At 37.0% G+C, this 22,075-nt stretch overlaps 1 protein-coding gene across 1 annotated transcript in view; it reads right to left on the bottom strand.

The window, feature by feature from the left end:
• The window catches only part of LOC140160586 (uncharacterized), a 98,187-nt gene that overhangs the window by 493 nt on the left and 75,619 nt on the right, over positions 1 to 22,075 (bottom strand). The gene's annotated exons all lie outside the window — the stretch shown is intronic.

Genomic DNA, 22,075 nt, shown 5'->3' with positions numbered 1-22,075 from the left:
TAATTTGCTAAGTAACTATAAGGACTATCTAGCTGAAACTTGGAACATAATGTAGTATAAGTAAAATAGAAGTATATTACGTTTAGCATTTTGCTAATTTTAATCTGCATAATTAATTAGAGTTCAGCTTTTCCTTATTTACTTAGCAAATTAACCATGCATTAATTATGGAGGATGTAATTTGATCTTTTGACCTCAACGCTTAGTGTTTCTGCCCGCTAAACTGGAGTTAGTAGAGCCAAACGCCACCAACGGCTAATTTAAAATGGTCAATTACGGAAATCGCCTATAGTATATTCTATAGTGGAAATTGAATGAACGCAGCCTAACATAGCGTGACGATATTTTGCATACACCAGCGTGTGCGAGAGTAACACGGAAACGAATCCAACCATGTCAACACACTTGTGATTGGTATAATGTATCCAAGGTTGTCGGTTCATGTTGGAGTTTGAAATACGCGATATACGATCATGGTTGGATCGAGTACAGCTGTTCAAAGCTGCGTTCATTCAATTGAAATTCCGACTATAGTTAAATGCACGATCAGTGATTCTCTGAAATATACAAATATCTGAAATTTGTAGGAGTGGCTTCAAGCCATAATGTACAATCTTTTAAATTGAAATTGGTGAATTTTGTTTCCTGATTTTTGGGGCATAATGTTTACACATGTCTACACAACTTACACTTAAAACAACAGTCATAGAGCCCCCAACAATTCCTGGCAGTAATTACTAATATTATTTCATCACTTTTGGTAAAGAAATTATTACAAAATTTAAATTTGATAGAAATTGTACATTATGACTTCAGGTAAGTCTGTAGCATTTTGCAGTAGAGTTTTTTACAAATGAAAATATTGACAAAAAGAAAGAAAACGACAGGGTTGTAAGTGTCTGTATGGGGATAGACTGGGATACACTCCCCCAACATAATAGATATAGATAAAATGTCACATTCTATCCTCATCATTAGGCCATTTTCTTCAATCTTATCACTTACATAGCATGTTAGCACACATACTTCTTATAAAAGCTGATTTTTTGGTGATAAATTTTATCACATTTCAAATAATTTTGTGAATTTACGTATTCCCTTTTATATGGACCTTGTCTTCGATATTATATTAAGTTAACCCAGAATATTTTGAAACTTTTAACAGAAACTGAAGGCAAATAAATAAATATTCACCTGCTAATATTTAAATCTTTAATATTTCATCTCTAAATTTATTTCAACCCAAGTGTTTTCTACTCCTCATGCAAGTCCTTTTCTTGACGGCCCTGGAAACAATACACACATACAAAATCTTATTGACTATCATCCACTGTCGTATTAAATATAAATATCAGGACCAGGTCAGTAATTTAACAGAAGTGTAATACATTCAAGTTGAATATTATAGAACGGTTGGGTAACCTAATTTGTAAGTGCTGCAAGATCTGCATGTTAAAAATAACCATGACCAATTGTGAAATTGTGAAAACCTTTTGAAACATATGATTATAACTCCACATGCAATATTGGGCAAGCCTTTGTTTACACAATTATTCAATAATTTTCATCAGTGTCCTCATTAAACCTACATAGTTTTTGATGGTGAACTTTTAAAACCAAACACACAGGGCACCGGCACACATGATATTTATGATCACTGATCACAGCCCAGATCACAGTGGTCCAAGTCATTGGGCTATTCCTGTTGACATCCATACACCCTCTGTGGAAGACATTACCTTAATCTTCCACACAGGGAGTGTGAGTTTCTACTTCACAGATGATGTTTAATCATATCATTCAAATACTATTACTACACTACAAGATTCCTACTGGGGCTGTATGCACAGGTACCAGTACAGTACCACTGCTGGTGGGTCCTGTGCAGTAGCAGCAGTGGTACTGTGTAGGTACTCTGTATGTACAGTAAGGTACATTGGCGATGGTGTACCTGTGCAAGCAGTCCCAATAGGAATCTTGTAGTGTACATAATACATTACTCCTAGCAGAGGAGTAATTAATAACCTTTGTACTGCATTTAAATTGAAATGCATTTAATTTGTGTGTTTAGTGGGTTGGGAGTAAAGATTTCTCTATCATAATGTGGGTTTGTATAGGTCTCTTTTTTACAGGATGCTAAATTATATGCTTCCAATACTATTAATACATTCAAATTTATTTCGGGATTGAATATATTATAAACATTTTAGAGCAGAATATCTACATTGATCTTCACTAATATATTGTACAAAATATAAATATGTATAATTAATCTTAAGGCGGGTCGGAGGAGAGCATGACCTAACGGTGTTTGCACTCAAATATTGAGACAAATAAAGCTGACACACAAGAAGAATGGCATGGTTTCTATAAATGAGATCCCAAGACTTGATATGAGAGTTGTCATTTCTGCCCCATGTGCATGATTTTTCTAGGGAGAGGGAAAAAGCCCAAAACTTTTGTTTTCCTACATTATTGGCCTTAACTCAAGAACCGTAACATGAAATAATGACATGCACATGGGGTGATTATTGGCTTCCTTTACTCATTTCCTATGAGATCAATGTATTGATACTAAGAAGTACACTGCAGTTTTTTAGTTAAATGGATAAAACTGGAAAAATATGGCTCCTACCAACCAACTCGCCTTTCATTGTGTTTCATTGATGGTGTGCACTTCCTCATGTACTGTAAAGCATGATATTTTTGCGGCATTAAATTGCACATTTTGGGGAGAACCAATGTTTCTGTGACATGATATTTTTGGGAATTTATACATTTCTTTAAAGGCCTATAGGAAAAAATATTTGTCTGCATGAAAATTTCGTGAATCAACTGCAAATTTGCTAAATTTTCAAGCACACAAACATTTCATGCTTAACAGTCACTATGGACAACAATGGCCTCATCCCAGTGGCATAGTCCAATAACCTCAATTAAACAATCACAGTGCAAAATTTGACCTAAAATTGCAGAGTATGAGTTTTTGTACCCAAATTTCCAAAGGTCCTTCAATGAATGTGCAAATGTATTGGGGTTAAAGAACTGTGCACTGATAGATGAGCATGTTGTGGATCCTAGTGAGTAATTGTACACTAAAACCATGAAAACTGATACTTGAAGCACAATTATCATTGTGTTTTAACAATGCAGTTGCATATAATTTAACCAAATGTTGTAGTGGTTTGAGGTTTGCATAAAAAATGTAAGATTTAACATTTTCTGTAAAACATTTTGTGTTTGCTGAGGGTTATTCCATTTAAAATTTACACACCCTGTGGAAGATTACACCACTATCTTAATTTCAGTTCCACCTTAAGCTCAATACAGCTGACAATTTGTGCAGCTTTATATTAAATTCCAGTTGAAAATTGCTGAAATTGATCAAATCCAGTTGGAATTTACACAATTTGGCCTCAAATGAAAAATCCTTGATTGGAATTCCAAAATCTGTTATCTTTCTCCGCTTTTATGGGTGTAACATTCTTACTCAGTACTGGATTATTTCAACTGTTGAATTTGGAAGAATTTTAAATCTTCCCACAGTAGAGGTGTGTATTTCAAATGAGTTAGCTTAATGCAAAAGTGTACCATTTGTTGATATGTTTGTTCTGTTACTTGATGAAACTATTACTTCTGTAAATAAATAATATTTAAATGATTTTGTTCAATTTGACTTTGAAATTATGCACATATTTCCAAACAAAGATCATTATATGAATTAAAATGCAAGTCATTAATAAATAATAAAATTTGATTTTTCATATACTGTCACTTGTGCAAAGTCTTTGTGTTGTTTATACAATGGTAGTTTGGGTAATCAATACTATCGATGTCAACATGTATTTATGTTGCTATCTACTGAAGATAGCAATAATTTATGTTGCTATCTGCTGAATATAACATGCATTTGTATTGCACCTACCATGCCTACTGAAGCTAACATGAATGTATGTTGATATACAGAAGATGGCACAAATTTATGTTGCTTTCTACAGAATATAGAGTGAATTTACATTGCTTTCTACAGAAGATAGCATGGAATTGCATTGCTTTCTAATGAAGACACCATGAACTTGTTGCTTTTGTGGCGGGACGGCCGAATGCCGTGACGAGAGCACGAACGTCTCAATGTGGTTACGAAATATAAAAAAACCTGGTTAGACTGTAACTTGGTATATGAAATGTCAGGTGGCGGGTTGACACCAGTTCCTTAATAGGAACACGAAAAGTTTTGTGGTGAGGCGTGGGCAAGTCGTGGGGGCAGAACCCCCGGTCCCCGCACTCCGTGCATCCGCGGGTATTCATGCTCGTCGAAAATTTAGCGAAATAAGGGGTGTTTTCAGATGAAGAAACGCGATTCGCGAAACACACAAAAAAGGGGTGTTTTTTCAAACCACGTGTTCGCGAAATTGAAAAAAAGGGTATTTTCATCGAGCAGCCTACGCGTTTCTGCCAGAAAAGGGTATATTAGAAATATCGTTCGCGTTTTCGCGAAAATAGGGGTATTGTCGAAGGGCAAATAATTCGCGAAATCGCTAAAAAAGGGTGTTTTTCCCTAAAAACTTTCGCGAAATGAGATGCAAAGGGTGTTTTAAAGTTCACCGACAAGCATGAATACCCGCGGATGCACGGAGTGCGGGGACCGGGGCAGAACCCCACCTTCGATATTTTCACAAACAGGAGTGCATCTAAATAATTCTTCACGAAGGTCGTTCCAATTTGTCTTCTTTATCTTCAACAATATTTTATTTATATAACTCCAGACTACAACATACAGGATTCAGTCACACCCCTGTTCAATGCACCCCACTCCTACAATGGCTTCTGTAATGCTACTCAGTTAGCACCCTCCCTCACCTATCAATAAGAATCCGCAGAGCAAAAGAAAAAAGTTATAAGAACGTTAAAAGCGTTACATGTGATTACACATATTAGACGTACGAAAAAGACCCAAGTAATTTAGCACAAAATGAAAATTTGGGCAGCATGGCTCCGCTCAGCGCATGCTAATAGAGATGACACTTACGAACACATGCAAGCATGTATTAGTAAAGTATCATCATAAAATCTATCGAAAATCCTATAAAACACAACTACATTTAGAGAAATGAAAATCTGGTCAGCATAGCTCCCCTCTAGGTGCTGACCAGATTTTCGATAATACATAACAAAATGTCACACCAGAGGCATGCATCTCTATGTATCATCACCATTTCATAATACACATAAAAAAACAATATGATTCCAACGGACCGTGCCTATCACATAACATAATAAAATATGTACCACGTAAAAAAAATAAGGTATCTCAACTCTACTATATAAAATATTCTCACCTCCCTCTACTATAAAATAAAACTCGTCTCCTCCAATGTAAATAATTAGGCAAAAGTAAAAGAATATAACTCACTAAAATAGCCTCCTCCCCTCAATCATAAAAATATATAACTCACCAAAACAGCCTCCTCCCTTACTCATAAAATATATAACTCACCAAAATAACCTCCTCCCAAATACCACAGTACTCCTCAGACTTAGCTCTTAGTTGACGTAACTCTAAGGAATACTACTCCATTTATTTGATACTCCACTCAGGATTAACCCCGGGTAACTCACAGGGCCGGCGTTAACCCCTACTCTCCATCTTAGTTGATAATCCACTCAGGATAAACCACGGGTAACTCACAGGGCCGGCGTTAATCCCTACTCTCCATCTTAGTTGATAATCCACTCAGGATTAACCCGGGTAACTCACAGGGCGGCGTTAATCCCTACTCTCCATCTTAGTTGATAATCCACTCAGGATTAACCCGGGTAACTCACAGGGCGGCGTTAATCCCTACTCTCCATCTTAGTTGATAATCCACTCAGGATTAACCCGGGTAACTCACAGGGCGGCGTTAATCCCTACTCTCCATCTTAGTTGATAATCCACTCAGGATTAACCCGGGTAACTCACAGGGCCGGCGTTAATCCCTACTCTCCATCTTAGTTGATAATCCACTCAGGCCTAACCCGGGTAACTCACAGGGCGGCGTTAATCCCTACTCTCCATCTTAGTTGATAATCACTCAGGATTAACCCGGGTAACTCACAGGGCGGCGTTAATCCCTACTCTCCATCTTAGTTGATAATCCACTCAGGCCTGTAGGCCTAAGTATATCCTACAAAGAGCAACATATGCACAGAGTCCGTTGGAACCAATAAAAATACAATAAAAATAAATAAATAAACAACACTGCCCATCACTTACCACGTCTTTCCGTGAGTACTTACCACGAATATATAAATGAACCATAGCAATTCAAGTTATACACAATGCATAGGCCTAAATAGGATCATAGGCCCTCTACATGACAATCTAGGTATACTTCCACCAATGCATAAATAAAATCACATGACATTTTAAGTATCTTTCTCCAAAGCAGAAATAAAATAAAAGTGGCTTACATGACAATTAAAATATTTGGTATGGGTGTGACCGATAATAATAATCCTAAATTTATATTATTTTCACATGTTTTAGAGAACGTCAATATTCTTTGTTTACATATGACATGCATGTATTTATCTAAAAGATTCAAGATGCAGGACGTTCGAACATGACCAAAACTGCCTGTCTATAATCTCAAAAGTTTACATAAATATCTGAGAAAAACTTGAGCAAGGCGACAAGACATAAATAAATACAGCGCATTGCAATTAATAGGATGGCGAAAGGGAAGGATCACCCGAATAAAATAATCTCAGCAATTAAATGTCAACATAAACATTTGTACCATCACGCTCCAATAATATAAAATAACATCCCCAAGTTAATTAGATGGTACATGCATACGCGCACTCATGCACTCACGCGTAGTGATCTTTGACTCAAAACATGCAACTATTTTCATAATTTTATATCGCCAAAATATTTAAAAATACCTTCCCTTGGCCAGACTGAATGCCTCAAATGCAACAATGATATCAACTGGTCAGGAATATTTGCTGATCCGTATGAGCCCAAAAATTTGACAATACTACGTGCACAGGATGACTTTAAAGAGAAAAATGCAAGACAAAATCTTTAGAAATTTTGAGAAATCACGAACTCACACATCGAAACCATATGCGAACTGCAACAAGCAATTCTGGCAAAAATCTAAACGAAGATAATCATCAAATTACACATTTTACAACAAGACCACAACCAAAATAACTCATGTGAAGGATCTATAACACATTCCTGACAGTCTAATATCACTTAAATTCATCCAAACCGCGATTTATGTGAAATATCAGAGTATTTCTAACAGCGAATCTCAAAACTTGCCTATCAATAAGAATCCATGAGAGCAAAAAAAAGCTACAGCGTGGAAGACTGACAGAGCCCAGCCAAAAGCGCGCTCTGATTGGATACGGAGATAATTAATTGGACGTACGGCACGCTAATTGGCTGACGGAGATAATTGATTGGCTACGTATGGCGCGCTCATAAGGACATAATGCAGGATTGAAATTGAAAGGGTACTACGCGATTTGGATAGGAAAATGAAATGGGAATTACCTAAAAATAATATTATGTTTTGGCTTGATTTACCAATACCGTTTCACAGCCCCCCTCCCACAATGTGCCGTCCCTGGCACATGGACGTAAAAAATAAAAAAACGGTATTGGTACATGAGGCCTTATCTTACTACTACACTACTCTACTCTAAGCTACATGAAAAATGGCCTAAATCTTCAATCTTGAACTGCAGTCTTCATGGGTATCGTCTGTTTCAGTCTGTCAGTTCTGACATCTGCGATGCTGGTTGTCCGTCATCATTAACCACTCGAATGTCTAACTGCTATCATCTTCTGAAGTATGTACGTCTAGTCATAGGGTTTGGTCGGTCATTCATTCCTACTTGGGATGCACTGTTAAGAAGAGACGGTTTGGTGGTAACCGTGGCTCTACCCAGTAATCTTATTCAATAGAGACAGAGGCTGGTGGTCCCACCACCTATCAATGTCTTCCTCGTCTATTCTTCTGACAAGTATCCTCACACTAGCAGCCACACGTATATTTCCGGAACCATTGCTCTGAACTTCTTCGTGCATACTACTCCTCCTTGTGATTTACATTAACAGGGCACCACTACCCCTTGTTTTACGCATGATGATAGGCACGGAGCGCTGACAGAACCGAAGGGAATGGAACTGTCAACTGGAGAGAACTGGAAGACCAATTATTAAACTCCCAAGGACATTCCATCAAAGCCAGGCGCCAAAGGAACGGTTTCCCCACTGGGGAAGATGATCAGTGCAGCATTTTATCATAGCTCTGGCAGCAAAGGAACAGTCTCTACCAGATGAAGATGATCAATACCACTCTCTCAGCGACGGCATCTTATCATATCTTGTCCTCATTCATGGTGCGAATCGCCACTCACGTCTCACCCAAAGAATCTCCGCGTTTCTTTTCGCTTTTCTGGTGTAAGCTCTGCCTGGAGGCAGCTGCCGGGAGGTAGTGTAAAAACAGACAAACTAAAATACTAAATAAAAAAAATTGGAGGAAATAAAGCACTGTTGAAGTTAAAGAAAGAGAACTCATACGTGATATTATTTAGATGCACAAAATATTGCCGAGGATAATTGAGAGAACGACCACGTGGAGGATCACCCAGATGCGCTTCCGCCTGTAAAAGATACTCTAACAGTTGGGTTCTCCATGAAAATAAAACACACTACCATCAGGACCGACAAAGAGACAAATAAAATAAAGGGTACTGTACTCAAGGTACAGTACAAAAGAGGCAACTAAAGCGGTGGAGGAGCTTGTCCCTCGCTCTGGTAAAGGACCAGCCTATCACCCTGGTGGTAAAAGGGACTAGAAGAGAAAAATAAAATGGAGGGTACTGCTAAAGGTGCAGTACAAAGGCGGCTAAGGCGGTGGAGGGAGCTTATCCCTCGCTCTGGTAAAGGACCAGCCTATCACCCCGTATACCTCCTAAACTCCTGCACCTCCTCCTTCTCCAACTCTCCAGATAAATTTCTCAGTGCCACGATACTCTCCTCCAACCCCGACAACCCGGCCTTAAACTCTGCCTCGCCTTCCAGGACCAGTCGGGACCGGCTTGGGCCTACTGCCTCGGCTTTAGAAGACTCTCCTGGCTCGACCTCCGGCAACGGATGGGAGTGTCCGACTCCTTTGGGAACCTTCACTTTCTTTCCTGTCACCCCACCCGGACAGGTCAGCCGAACCAGGCCTTGGTTCAGCTCATACACCTCTCTACTAGCTCCGGATGCACCTCCCGGCGTCGGACTGACAGTCTGGCTCCTTCGATCGCAAACCTTAATCCTGCTGAGAGTAGCCACTCTCTCCCTCTCCTCCGACCGTTGCCTCTCTTGTAACCAGTTGAGCTTCCCTTCTACCCTGGCCTCCCACGTCCGCGACCACATCTTCTCTCTTCTATGCTTCACATCTCCCATCCAGACCTTCCACAGCAGATAGAACAGGAGCAGCAGACCACTGACAGAACTCGCCATTACAATCCCCAACATTACCCCAAATACAACATCAAACTGCCCCGCCATCTCTTCACTGGGTTTTACCTGCAACAACAAAAAAAACAAAGAACTAGATAAATCACATATTAGTACACAAACTCTATTTTCCTGGATTTCCCAACCCTGCCCTGAATTTGCTTTTAGTGGCATTATCAAAACCGCTTAGGCTTCTGGAGTCGCCGTGCCATTAGTCTCCCTGGTGCTCCTCGCTGTCCACTTCCCTCGACTTTCCCTAACTCTTCCTTCCGCTGTTCACTACTTCCCTCTCTTCTGCCCTCCTTCACCTCACCTAATGCCACCACCTCCTCTCACTGCACGCTCTCTCCTTCCCCACCATCTACTCTCTTAAGTAAGTCATAGTCATGGGAGTTAGGTTGGTCAGCTCATCTCAACTTGATTGCATTGGAATAGGACGGTCTGGACCTTTACTCCGAACCAAGTGTCCTTGACTCTACCAAGCTATCGTCGTCAAGGTAACAAAGGAGTTCTATGACGTACAGACATCACCACCATCCAATTTTGGCACGACATTATCTATCTCCTTGAACTCTCATTGACTCCCTGTTGTCCTGATGACACTTCCATACTCCTATAAGGAAATAAGTGTAACGAGCCCCAAAGTACAGTCTCCCTGTCACGTCCGTAGAAACACGTCATTTGAAGAACCGCGCAGCCTCATTAACCTCACCTACAACACATCCGCAATACTCACGGATGAAGGCACCTCCTAACTACTTAACTGCACGTTTAATTTACTCGAATACGCAACAACCTCAACACAACTTTAAAACACACTGAAAACTGCAACAAAACTTATTTACACTCCTCCACCTCTTGACTACTTGTAAGCTCGCTGACTTCTAGTTAGCTCCACTCCTTAGAGCCCTCACATGTACCAAAGGCCGCCGCTCATGTTCCACCACAGGCACCCCACACTTCCAAGGCTCCAAGTTCAATCCCTCGCATACTGTCAAACGTCCCGCACTGACAACCACTGGCCTACTAACCCTGCTCCTCTGTACACGAACAGCGCCTCCCGCTAGGTTAGCCATCACCCTATAGGGCCGATCACCCCCCACCCAAACAAATTCCCCAGGCTTGACTCGAATACTTGGCTGCATTGGTCGTCCACCGGCATCCACTCCACGTTGGTTATGAAAGGTCCCTGCAACTGCAACTCCCCGCCCCATCAGGTAATTCTGCACAGTATCATACATCCCCACCCAATAATAATTCTTTCTCATCCGCGTCAACGTACCCCTCCTTGACCATAACTCATCCAGTACTTCCTCCTGCAGTCTCTCCGGCAACACAACCAACCACCTCACCGACCTGCCATCATCGCTCTCCCATCTCCTAACCAACACCCCCTCACTCACACTTAATATGTCCCACTGCCTCATATACGCCCGTGTCGCAGAAGAAAATGGCGAAAGGGAAGGATCACCCGAATAAAATAATCTCAGCAATTAAATGTCAACATAAACATTTGTACCATCACGCTCCAATAATATAAAATAACATCCCCAAGTTAATTAGATGGTACATGCATCACGCGCACTCATGCACTCAACGCGTAGTGATCTTTGACTCAAAACATGCAACTATTTTCATAATTTTATATCGCCAAAATATTTAAAAATACCTTCCCCTTGGCCAGACTGAATGCCTCAAATGCAACAATGATATCAACTGGTCAGGAATATTTGCTGATCCGTATGAGCCCAAAAATTTGACAATACTACGTGCACAGGATGACTTTAAAGAGAAAAATGCAAGACAAAATCTTTAGAAATTTTGAGAAATCACGAACTCACACATCGAAACCATGTGCGAACTGCAACAAGCAATTCTGGCAAAAATCTAAACGAAGATAATCATCAAATTACACATTTTACAACAAGACCACAACCAAAATAACTCATGTGAAGGATCTATAACACATTCCTGACAGTCTAATATCACTTAAATTCATCCAAACCGCGATTTATGTGAAATATCAGAGTATTTCTAACAGCGAATCTCAAAACTTGCCTATCAATAAGAATCCGCAGAGCAAAAGAAAGCTACGGCGTGGAAGACTGACAGAGCCCAGCCAAAAGCGCGCTCTGATTGGATCACGGAGATAATTAATTGGACGTGCGGTAGCGGCGCTTAATTGGCTGACGGAGATAATTGATTGGCTACGACTGCGCTACTCATAAGGACATAATGCAGGATTGAAATTGAAAGGGTACTACGCGATTTGGATAGGAAAATGAAATGGGAATTACCTAAAAATAATATTATGTTTTGGCTTGATTTACCAATACCGTTTCACTTTCTATTAAAGATAGCATGAATTTCAATTTGTGTTGCTTTGTACTGAAGATACCATGAATTTGTGTTGCTTTCTACTGAAGATATCATGAATATGTGCTGTATTATATTGAAGATGACCTGAATGTTACTTTCTACTGCAGATAGCATGCATTTGTGCTAGTATCTACAGAAGATATTTACATTGCTATCTACTGAAGATGGCATAAATTTGTTACTTTCTACTGAGGATAGCATGAATTTATGTTGCTTTCCATGGAAGAGAGCATGAATTTCAATTTGTGTTGTTTTCTACTGAAAATAGCATGAATTTGTGTTGCATTCTACTGAAGATAGCATGAATGTGTTGCTTTCTACTGAAGATAGCATAAATTTGTATTGCATTCTACTGAAAATAGCATGAATTTATTCTATGGACGGCAGCATGAATTTGTGTTGCATTCTATTGAAGATAACATGAATTTGTGTTGCTATCTACTGAAGATAGCATGAACTTTTGTTGCTTTATACTGATAGCTTGAATTTACGTTGCATTCTACTGATATGAATGTTTTGCTTTTTACTGAAGATAGCATGAATTTGCGTAGCTTTCTACTGTAGATAGCATGAATTTGTGTTGCTTTCTACTGAAGAAAGCATGAATTTGATTTGTGTTGCTTTCTGCTGAAGATATTATGAATTTTTGTTGCTTTCTACTGAAGATATCATGAATTTGTATTGATATCTACTGAAGATAGCATGAATTTGTGTTGCTTTCTACTGTAGACATACTGAATTTGCTTTTTACTGAAGATAGCATGAATTTGTGTTGCTTTCTACTGAAGATAGCATGAATTTGTATTGCTTTCTACTGAAGTTATCATGAATTTATATTGATTATATTATATTGCTATCTACTGAAGATAGCACAAATTTTATGTTGTTAACTACTGCAAATAACACCAATTTGTGTTGCTATCTACTGCAGATAACATGAATTTATGTTGCTATAGCTGAATGCCTGCTTTAGAGGAAATGAGGGCTCACTTCAACTTACTGCTTTGCACAAAGTGGTACCTGTGTCTTGACTACAAACAATAAAATATAAAATAAAACAGCAAAAACTTTGTTCCTGAAGAAGAGCAGTTTATATGCTTGAAACATTTTTTTAAGTCTCTGGCTTAGTTTGTCTGTTTATGTGAACAGTGGTTTTCATCACTCATTCCAGTGCATTTTTGTATTCTTTACTTAAGTTGGTCCCTGTCTTTTTTGTAGGTTTTATACTTCTGTGGGCTCTGCAATTGGCCATTTTTGGCCGTCAAACTTTACCCACTTCTGTGTCTACATTTTGTTTTTTCTTGTTTTGGTTTGTTTATCTGTGCACAGTAATTTCCAGTGCACTTATGTATCTCTTGTTGTTTTGGTAATTTTTAGCTATCAACCTTTACCTACCTCTGTGCCTACATTATTGTGTTGTTTCTTGTACCCCAATGCATACAGTCTGTTTTACTTGTTTCCCCACATGAAGTTGGTATACCTTATTACCTTGCTCTCGTTCTTTTCATATTCAAGGTATCCTCTTGTATTCCTCATTTATTGATCCTTAATGTATTTTGTGTCCATAGAATTCACCATTACCTACATTCCATGAGTATATTAATGTGATATTAAGTCTGCACCAAACAGTTGTGCGATAGACTCTTTCATGCTCATTCACCTGTGTAAAAGCATGTGAAATAGGTTAAGATTTTAGAATAACAAAGTGCAAGCCCAGAAATCTCAGTGTAAAAGCTATGGAGCATTAGCTGTCATTTGCATAACAAGAGACAACTTAATAAGAGCCAACACCCTTTATATCAATTTAGTTGATGCCTGGTTTCTCATGCAAATATTTGTTTGTTTTTATTGGGGATATCTTTACCATGAAAAAAATTTGATGATATAAAATCTCAGAAGCAGAAACCCAATGCTTGTCTCTACATTAATAATATAAAGATTTTTTTTTAAAATAATTTTGAGGTGGACAGGAAACCTTTATCCTGGGTGAAATTTTTTTGGTGGAAAATGCATTTTGTACATGATTTTCTCAAAATGTCCCCCAAATCCTATTATGCATAGCTTGAATCATTTCCTTTTAATAATAAACATCATTAACTTGTTTTTGTTACTTTAAAAGATATGGTAAAATGAACAAGGACAAATGCACTGACAAGCTGCAGGCACACATGACAACCATGCGCAATACTCATTACTCAACAAATTGAAAAGATGAGTTAATGCTCTACATGCTAGCCATAGTCTTCAACATAAAAATTCCAAATTTTAAGATATTTTCTCAAAATTTCAAGAGCTATCTCAAGAACCACTGAACCAATACCATGCTTGCTTGTACTTATTTTAATGCATTTTTCATGACAATTCCAAATATGGACATGAAAATGTACAATTAAGAAATGTTTGAATTTTTTTTTTAACTTGTCGTATGCAGTCGATACCCGTGTGGAGAGATGTTAATGCATGGACTTACTGATTGATGGCACATGTTGAGCGCTGCTCACTTCTGCCAAGTTCAACAGAGGGTTGCCGACTTTTTTTAAAAAAAAATTATTAAAAAAAAACAGATTTAAAAGAATTCAAAATCAGATTTTTTTATTTTATCCTCTCCAACCACATAATATCTGCTAAAGTCGACCAAAGTGGCCAATAGTCAATAATATTATTCAACTTTCTTTGTATTTTATTGTTCTTAGATATCTCTGTAACCGGTAGTTTGATTATGAATGGGTTTTCAGCAAAATAATTATGTAATGAAATTGAAAACTGAATTTTGATTTCAATCAACATCAGACTCATATATCTTGATTGCATCACAATTAATAGAGTGCATTAGACTTGGTACAAATCTTTAGGCCTGGTTGTCACTGCATGCTCAAAACACCCTAAATATGCATATTTGCCAAATATTTAAATTTCACTTCTATTGCCATTTAACTTTGATTATGATTGGACTGTTTCATTTGGCAAAACAGGATAATATTTTACAAATACCCCCAACTACTTTAAATCAGGAGTAATTAAAAGGGCATTTCGTGATCCACAGCTTTATCCCCCACTTTTCTCAAAAAAGTTGAGATTTTTATATCACTGGAAACCTCTGGCTACATAATGTTTATGTACAAAATATTTCTTGCAGATTAATTCGTTTAGCAAAGATATCGTGAAATTACAACGCATTGTCTATGGAGCAGTGTAATACACATAATCATGCATAACTCGCGAACGCAAAATCGGACTCAACTGAAATTTTGGGAATAGGTTTTTTTCATGGATATCTAATGAAAAATGACATAAATAGAGGATGCTAGGATCACGAAATACTCCTTTAAATGTCATTGATGTATTCATTGTACTTTTACCTTTATTTGCCTAACGTCAACCATATGAACTTCATCCTGTTCTAGTTTACAACATCTTGACATTAATAAGATGGCCAAAAAATGTTAATCATTAACATGAGATAAGATGTGTTGCTACTTGGTATCATAGCTACACTGATAATAAACAGTTAAAAGTGAAATTTACACCATGTGAGAAGATGGATAGATGGATGGATGGATGGAAGAAAAATTTCCTCTCATAATAGCTTGTCTTTCTGGTGAGATTATGAAATTGGGAGATATTGAATGGCTAAAAGTATGTTGTTTTTAGCTACAGATCAGCACCTTGAAAATTCATCCTATTCTAAATGAGATAAGTGAATATTCTAAATGAGGTAAGTGAATAATCTAAATGAGGTAAGTGAATATTCTAAATGAGGTAAGTGAATATTCTAAATGAGGTAAGTGAATATTCTAAATGAGGTAAGTGAATATTCTAAATGAGGTAAGTGAATATTCTAAATGAGGTAAGTGAATAATCTAAATGAGGTAAGTGAATATTCTAAATGAGGTAAGTGAATATTCTAAATGAGGTAAGTGAATATTCTAAATGAGATAAGTGAATATTCTAAATGAGGTAAGTGAATAATCTAAATGAGGTAAGTGAATATTCTAAATGAGGTAAGTGAATATTCTAAATGAGGTAAGTGAATATTCTAAATGAGGTAAGTGAATATTCTAAATGAGATAAGTGAATATTCTAAATGAGGTAAGTGAATATTCTAAATGAGGTAAGTGAATATTCTAAATGAGGTAAGTGAATATTCTAAATGAGGTAAGTGAATATTCTAAATGAGATAAGTGAATATTCTAAATGAGGTAAGTGAATAATCTAAATGAGGTAAGTGAATATTCTAAATGAGGTAAGTGAATATTCTAAATGAGGTAAGTGAATATTCTAAATGAGGTAAGTGAATAATCTAAATGAGGTAAGTGAATATTCTAAATGAGGTAAGTGAATATTCTAAATGAGATAAGTGAATATTCTAAATGAGGTAAGTGAATATTCTAAATGAGGTAAGTGAATAATCTAAATGAGGTAAGTGAATATTCTAAATGAGGTAAGTGAATATTCTAAATGAGGTAAGTGAATATTCTAAATGAGGTAAGTGAATAATCTAAATGAGGTAAGTGAATATTCTAAATGAGGTAAGTGAATATTCTAAATGAGATAAGTGAATATTCTAAATGAGGTAAGTGAATATTCTAAATGAGGTAAGTGAATAATCTAAATGAGGTAAGTGAATATTCTAAATGAGGTAAGTGAATATTCTAAATGAGATAAGTGAATATTCTAAATGAGGTAAGTGAATATTCTAAATGAGGTAAGTGAATAATCTAAATGAGGTAAGTGAATAATCTAATAATAAACACAGCCAAATTCTCGCTATTCGCAATAAGGGCGCCGCCAGCAGTTTGCGATGTAATCGTGATGTATCATGGGAAAATCGTGATGTATCATGGGAAAAGGTCGACATCAAATCCAGCATAATACGAATATTACCATGCTATTACATAGGAACACGTGACAATATTTTTTAGTTTGTCAATATAACGGTATTACACGCAAATCGATAGAGAAAAAATTAATTGTGCACATTTCAAATCACACTTTAAGTATTATTGAGTATCGATTCGCGTGTAACACCTTTATTTTGACAAACTAAAAAAATATTGTCACATGTTCCTATGTAATAGCATGGTAATATTCGTATTGCGCGGACTTGGATGTCGACCTTTTCCCATGATACATCACGATTATATCGCAAACCGCTGGCGGCGCTTCTTATTAAGTAATAGCGAGAATTAAAAAGTCGCCACTAGTTCCATCCCCATTTAATCAGAGTCTGATGAGTTTATGGCAAAATAATTTATATAATAATTTTCTATACACTTTCCTTGAAGGTTGATACAAAATTTGATATCAAAAGTTTAATCATCGTGAGCATAGGAATTGTTGTTTAGAAATTCATGCAATTTTAAAATGAGAAAATACTGAATTGACCACTTAAAAGCCAATGCATGGTATTGGCTCTCTTATTATGTGGCCCAAGCAACCCAGTACAGGAATCATTGTACACTTGCCTGCCCACAATTAAAAGAGCGGGGTATTTGATTTGCATTTTGACATGCATGGGTAAACCTTTAATGACAATGAAATTAGACCTCTCAGATGCATCATGGAAGAAAGAGATAAGAAGGAACCACAACGAACGCATTCACTTTGTCCACTCCCTTTACCGACATTTAATTGACATTGTTATTCATGGAGTACAATACCAATCACCTATTTACTTTGATCAATACCCGCGTTAAATAGGTGATTGGTATTGTACTCCATGTATTTGCATGTCTTCTGGAGCGTGTCTGAAGGATGATTTGAACTAATGACCTTCCGTGCAAGCACTCTATAGGATTTTCTCTGGTGACGTGATCATCGGTCATTGATGGCCTACATCTTTTTCTTCCATTTCGCCCAATTTTCCCGAACTTTGATGACTTTTTTCTCAGAGTTGGCAGTCTTTGGCACTGAAACGAGTTAGCTAGTTACGATTATACACATATAAACTATTAAATTAAACAGGTTTCATGTTCTGTTTCAACCGGAACATTGTACATTATTTAAGAACATTTTGCATCTATTTTTCATCGAAAAATCACCAAAATCTTACCTTATTTGCTAAAGATGAAACTCAGCAAAAAACGACCGATTTTGATGACCTTTTCGATTTTTAAAGGACATTTTCTACACAACACGATCAAGAAAACAGTTTGACTGTAGATCCCAAAACAAAGCTACTATACATGTTCAGAGCATCAGTGAAATTCCATAATCTTACTTCTGGGTAGCGTTTGTTTGTTCTTGGATGGGTTTGTTATAGTTTTTTTCCAGTAATGATTTCGCCAAGCATCGATCGCGGTAAATGGTTCATACATGAAAGTAAGTACCATTGATAGCTTTTCTTTTCATGCGTCAATAGATAAGCGGATTAAAACTTGGCCGATCGAAGTCGTTGTGGTTCCTTCTCATCTCTTTCTTCCATGGATGCATGTAGATGTGTAGATGTTGATTAACCTGTTGGCCTATTCAGGCGACGTAATTCTTGGCACTCATGCTAGCTCCAATAAACTCATCAGACTCTGATTAAATGGGAATGGAACTTGTGGCGACTTTTGAATTTGGCTGTGTTTATGTTGTTTTATAATATTTGTCTCAACAAAATTGGGTCCTATTGTTGCAATAGTTTAATACAAAAGTTACTTTTGGTTTTTTGCTGTATTCTAGCTTCGGATGAAGCGTGAGGAAATATAGGGCGAGTCAAAAAAAGTGCAATAGAGCAAAGAATCAATATTTATGTAAGAACCAAGTTGAACTTTTCCATTATTGAAAGTTTTATAAATGCCACACTCAATAGTCACCTTCTGTGAAAAAATGAGGTGACTCGCTACTACCGTTTAATTTTTATGAGTCCCCAAGGATATCCAATTTCATTATTTGTCCACGAGGTATCATATATTTTGAATGAGAGCACACAATGCACAATAAAAGCACCAGCTCTGAAACTAACTTCAACTTAAATAAGGTTGATTTTTGTGTTACTTCATTTTTTTCATTTTTTTTTCTGTTCAAACAAACTTTCTAACATTACTTTAAGTCCTTCATACCTCACTCGACTCCAACCCCAATATGTCCAACTTACTGGATATTTTGTAATTCACTCCACTTCAATTTGTGTGCATTTCATTTCGACATTTGAAAAACCCGCCTACAAATTTATATGTTTTTGATAGAGAATAAACATATTTAAAGTAAAGGGAAAATGAAAATAACAACAAATAATGTTTCTTCTCCTTAAACAAGACCAAGGACAATAACACTTTGGGTGCTCCATTTTATTTAAATGCAATGAGGTTAAGAAAATGGCAGTTTTTCCAAATCTACCTTACACAGAGTGGGCTGACATTCAAATTTTAGATGTCTCTTGGACAAATATTAAAATTGGGTATCTCTATAAAATGTGTCATAAAAACAAAACGGTAAATGCTAATTCCTTGATTTTTTCACACATGATCTCTAATGGATATGTTATGTATAAAATGTTTTAAAACCTAAAAGGTTCAACTCGGTTCTTAAATAAAAATGGATTCTTTTCTCTATTGCACTTTTTTTACTCACCCTGTATTAATTTGAACATAACTGAACGGAACAGAACAAGAATGTACAATCTGTACACACTCTCTTGCATGCTCCATACTTACATCTATTCCCTCTCCCTCTCTGCTCTTTCATTGTTTCTCCCTTTTAATTCAGTTTTGTCTTTTATTTTTATTTTCTTTACTTTCATTCCAATTTTCCTCTCTCACTCCTTGATTTCTGTATCCACTTTTTATCTTTTCATTTTCCCTTTTCTTTCTGTATCTTTATTCATTCATTCTTGTCTTTATTTCTTTTGTCCTTTCTTTATAAATCTAACCTTTCTCTCTCTCCCCAACCTCTCTCTCCAACCTCTCTCTCCTCAACCTCTCTCTCTCTATCTATCTCTCTCTCTCTTCCATTTATTCATATATACTTTAATGACATGAGAATTAAGTGATTATTAAATATCCCCAAGCCATAGTTATGTTAAAGTATTCCTCAATGTTATTAATAGGAATGCCAAACACAGTAACGGATAGTGCTTGAACAGTTTGACGTCAATTGGTCCATACAGAGATTTTATTACAATCTGATTGACATGATGGAGTAGGCTAATAAAAGTTCAATAAGAATGTTTCTACTCATGTTCAAAAGTACTAGAGATTTCAAAAACTGAGAATTGATCAAATCATACTACATGAATCGTCCTCCGAACTGTCTATGCGCAATGTGTTGGTCAGTATGCCAAGATTGACCTTTTCAGTAAATCCCATAATTCTCTGAGGTTTGACCTGAGATGTTGTCACGGTGATGCGCACATCATTATTGAGCACTTCACAGCTTTCAAATGTGCAGAAATGATGTTAGCTAAACGATGTGCACATCAGTGTGATGTCAAATGACGACATCTCAGGTCTAACCGCAGAGCATTATGGGATTCACCGAAAAGGTCAATTGCTTTATGTAATTAAGTGAATGTTCTTAGTCATCCAGTAATACTAGTTGTAAACAGTTTTGGAAATAAATCTAATGCTGGAACTTTGCTATGTTGTGTCTCTGGAACCACCAGACTTCATCAGGCAGCTGACCTGCTGGACTGGTCACATGATAGATGGCTAGGTATCATATTACCAAGAGTAAAGAGTCAAGAGCCAGAGGCACAAGTGGTCAAACTAATAAAGCCTATGTCACTATTACATACATCTCGGGAATCTCCGAACGCATAGGAGAGGCATAAGACATCTGGAAGCATATTGAGCAACCATCACTAAACAAGAGAGGGGGACCCTGCTTTAACTTATCTCATGCATGGAATTGGGCCATCAAGTTGATACCTAGCCATCTATCACATGAATAGTCCAGTGGGTCAGTTGCCTGATGAAAGTCTGGTGGTTCCAGACTTAACGTAGCAAAGTTGCAAAAGGTAAGTTACAGTATTAGATATATTTCTAAAACTTGATTACTTTATGTACTTGGTATAACAAGACACAAACAAATTAAAAGTATTGTACCTTTAAGCTCACTTTCTATTAACCCAAATCACAGACAAGTGAACTTGGTATAATAATTTCAAGTCAGGCAAACTCAGTGTTTTGTGGGTTATAACCTGTATGCAAGTCTGTAAAACTCCAAGATATTTTGTTATGTGTGAACATGGCTACTTCAAGGGCATATAATCACTCCAGTATACATACATAAATTTCTCAAAATTGGCCAAATATTAAAATTTGAATTTATCTCCAGTTAGGACTAAATGAATGATTAGGATTGAGCTATGTTTCATTTGGCAAAACAGGATACTATTTTTTAATCCCCCTATGTTCTTAATACACATAAGAGTGAATATATCCAACCGCAAAATACATTAGCCCCACATAATAGAGCGAACATAAACTCTAGGGGCGAATTTATATAACCTCCAAATGTTGCACCAACCTTTTTGCAAAATTTCAATAACTTCAGCAGACATTGTCCATTCAAATGATTCTTTAGCATTGAGACCCTCTTGAGATGCCATAGAAATGGGTTTATGTAAACCATAAGAGATCAAATAGAGTGTCATTTACGAACGAATATACCGTATAACTGATTATGTTTTAACTGTTTCAGATTAACTGATCTCTCTGAATGACACAGAAATGGAAAGACACCTCAAGTTACTAGATTTCATCACAGTGATGCTGCTTATTTCTAAAGTGAATCCTCAATCCACTTTTGACACATCAACAATGGGGGTCACCACTGATGTCACAACCACTGAGTGGGCAACAACTAACAAAGCAACCACACCATTTGAATTACTGTCCACTACAAAAAATCAAGAAACTACCTTTGAATTCGAATCAACAACTGCTGACTTAACAACTGTGGATGACACTACTATGGAAAATATAACAAGTGAATCTGTCAGCACTGAAATATTCACATCAATATTTACACTTAATGTTACCATAGTAACTGATGAAATTACAAAACAAACTACTTTTTTACCTGCCACAACTAGCAAAACTACTACTTTTAACATGACAACTGTTAGCGATAAAAAGCCGACATCTAACAAACTTTCCACTGGAGCGATTGCTGGAATCGTAGTAGGTTCGGTTGTCTTTGTTGCCGTATCTATTTGTCTGTCAGCACTTGCCTATGGAATGTATAGGAAGAAGA

This window comes from Amphiura filiformis, chromosome 9 (assembly GCF_039555335.1).
Source record: "Amphiura filiformis chromosome 9, Afil_fr2py, whole genome shotgun sequence".
Classification (NCBI taxonomy): domain Eukaryota; kingdom Metazoa; phylum Echinodermata; class Ophiuroidea; order Amphilepidida; family Amphiuridae; genus Amphiura; species Amphiura filiformis.
The sequence above is the reverse complement of the archived record's forward strand: the minus strand, read 5'-3'. Positions and strand labels throughout refer to the sequence as shown.